This window comes from Limulus polyphemus, unplaced genomic scaffold (genome assembly GCF_000517525.1).
Source record: "Limulus polyphemus unplaced genomic scaffold, Limulus_polyphemus-2.1.2 Scaffold2180, whole genome shotgun sequence".
NCBI lineage: Eukaryota > Metazoa > Arthropoda > Merostomata > Xiphosura > Limulidae > Limulus > Limulus polyphemus.
This window is the reverse complement of record NW_013667790.1, coordinates 191,948-195,166: the sequence shown is the minus strand read 5'-3', so window position 1 is coordinate 195,166 and position 3,219 is coordinate 191,948. Positions and strand designations below refer to the sequence as shown.

Here is a 3,219-nt window from a genome sequence, read left to right as displayed (position 1 = left end):
CGCAGATAGCCCTCGTGTAGCTTTGCGCGAAATTCAAAACCAACAAGCACGGGGAATTGAATCCAGGATTTTAACGTTACAAGTCCGTAAACTTACCGTTGACCCACTGGAGGACTTTAATACAGTTTGTTTTGTTGCCAAGCGCAGATTTACACAATGAGCTATCTATGCTATGCCCATCACGGGTATCGTAAACCGGTTTTTAGAGTTATAAACCTTCAGACTTACCATCGAACCACAATGGGTGACTTTAATACAAATAGACTGTGTTCTGATGGTTAAAAATCAATATAAAAGTGTTAATGACAGAATGTGAAACCCTTAACGACTTTTTTGTTATGTAGAATTGTACATGGACTTTTCTGTACATTAAAAATACTTTAAGTTGCGAGCTTTCGGTCCTCTTACCAGAGCTTTCATCGGAAACATTGTTCATTTTTGCCCAATGAAGGCTCTGGTTACCTATGTTATGAGTCTTAAATAACAATTAATGGCTTTTTGTTGCTTACTGGTCAAAATTTTTGACGCCTTTTGTTCATATTTTATTTTTTAAATTTATGAATTAAAATGCGTATTTTTTATTTTTTATTGTTTGACAAATTTATATTTATTATTTTATGTACAGATAACGTACAGCTATGTGAATAAGTTTTACAGAGAGGGCTTTTTATTACCATAGTTAAGATTTTTTTGAGTAGGCTTAGGTTCAACTTTAGAACTTGGAGTATGTTGGCGATAATCGTGGTAAAAATGTGAACTGAAAAGCAGGTAAGGTGCAATTTTTAAGTATTCATGTAATATATTTACCACAGATATGTGTTTTAACGAAAGTTTCATTATGAAAAGTCTCAAAACGCGATATGATAATCAGTATCACTAACTTGGATTTTAATTTCTACAAAATCTAAAAAGGACAGTGAACTTCTCAACATAACATCAACAGTCGTAACAGTAACTAACAATCAAGCTATTAATAATATTATTAAAATTCTTTGATAGTAAGTTAATAAGTGCAAAACTCAAAATTGTTTACGTTTTGTGTTATAAAGTTTTAAAGTTAACATGCACTTTAACTCATAAGTATAAAGTAATGAAACTTATTAAGTAATACGGTATGTTAAATGTTATTGCTAATGCTAGGTTTTACATTTCAATTTCAGTGTAGATACTAAATTTTGTACTCCCAGTTGAATATTACCAAGATGACAAGAGTGAGACACTGCTAGACAAAATAACAATCATAATAGGCTTCAAATAATTGAGTTAGTTTAGGATTAACCCTAAATCTTGCACCAACTTTAGAAGTAGTGCAGAAACCTATGTCTCCACCCTATCATTCACCTTCTTTTTCTTTTTGGATTTCATATACTATTATAGCATTGACTTGTTCTCTTCATAATTCAAAAAATACCAAAACATTTTATGGGATGGTTAAGTTTTGAAATAGTGTCAAAAAATATCAGAATGAGGATTTGTTTATGACCCTCCCCTCACCAACCAAATGTCAATCTCAATTTTTTTAAATATTTGAATTAAAAAGACTTTAAGGAGAAATTTGATCACTTGTGATTTAAACATACTTCAGAATTATATTATCCAATCCAAATTACAATCAGCTAAAAAAAATAAAAATAATTATTATGGTTTTTCAGAGAAAAATTGGTGCTACTATAGTATGTGGTCTACACAGATACTATCATCATCACTGTTTTAACTTTTGTTTATTTATAATTGGTGCCATTTATTGTAAATAACACTTTTAAACTAATGAAGTACAAAATACCATTACATAACGTTTTGAGGGCAAATATAATTGGAATGAAATAAATTCCAACAATCAAAACTAGCACAATTATAACCTAACTTTAAGGTACTCTTTTGGAACACACAACTTATTCAATTATTATTATTTGCTGAAGAAAAATGTGAATAGATATAAATTCTTTGGCAAGAAGTTACGTTTTAGTGTATCATTAAAATGGTGATGATGATAATATCTGTGTAGACTGCATGCTATAGGGTAAATTTATATAACAATACATAATGTTTTGAGACAACATAGGACCTATTGGTCCATCTCAACTGTTCCATTCTCTAAACTAAATTGAAATAATTAAAAAAAATCTAAAAGCCAGCCCTAATCATTCACATACTTATCAAGCTTTTTCTTTAACTCACTTAAATTTACTGCCTCTACAACATCTGAGAGCAACCCATTCCAAAGGCCAACCACCCTGTCAGAAAAATGAAACTGTCTTAGCTGAAGATGACTCCAAACTTGCCAAAATTTATATTTGTGTCCCCTAGTCCTACTGTTCTCACTGTTAAATATGAAACAAGATGATGCATCAACACAATCAATTCCCTTTACAATCTTAAACACCTCAATCAGATCCCCCTAACTCTTCTTTTTTTTAGAGAAAACAATTTGAGAGATTTCAGCCTCTCCTTGTATGAAAAGAGGAGTTACATTTGCTAACTTTGAATCCTCTGGTACTTGCCCACAATTCAAGGACTGACAAAAAATAGTAGTAAGTGACTACATATCCAATGTTTAACCTCCTTCAAAACCTTATCTGGCCCAAGAGCCTTATAATTTTTTTAACTTCCCAATTTTTTCTTAACCAGCTTAAAATTAATGCAGTCATCTTGTTCAATCTTATATCCACCTATCAACTGTTCAAGATGGGGAATATTGCTTAAATCTTTGTTAGTAAAAAACTGAAGAAAAAGAAAAATTTAATAACCCAGCTATCTCATAATCATCAAATACTAGCCTTTCTTTATCATCCCTCAAGGGTCTTACCCCCATCCTAACATTTTGTTTACCCTTAATGTGTTTAAGGAAATCCTTACTGTTAATTTTTACATTTTCACCCAACCTTTTCTCATACATCCTTTTTAATGTCTTAATTTCCTGTTTCACCAACTTTCTTGATCGTCTAAAATCTATTAAATCTCCTGTCATACCATTCAATTTAAATTTATGTTGCTTTTCTTTAATTTTATCTCTTAAACTCTTTGTGAGCTAACCTTTTTTTTTACTAGCAGCTACCCTTTTCTTTCTATAAGGAATATGTTTACCTTGAATATTTAAAAATTTATCTTTAAAATGTTTCCACATCTGGTCAGTGTTTCCAAATAACTTAGCTGCCCAATTCACAACAGATAATTCTTGTCTTATCCCTTTAAAATTTGCTTTTTTGAAATTTGTAACCA

The 3,219-nt window shown here is 30.8% G+C and overlaps 1 protein-coding gene across 2 annotated transcripts in view; it reads left to right on the top strand.

Annotated features, from left to right (window-relative positions):
• The first annotated feature begins 687 nt into the window (after positions 1 to 687).
• LOC106466181 (adenomatous polyposis coli protein-like) overlaps positions 688 to 3,219 on the top strand; it is a 95,095-nt gene continuing 92,563 nt past the window's right edge. For both annotated transcript variants that reach the window (XM_022394144.1, XM_022394143.1), the window contains exon 1: positions 688 to 768. The gene's annotated coding sequence lies outside the window, so the exon portion shown is untranslated. The remainder of the gene's footprint in view (positions 769 to 3,219) is intronic.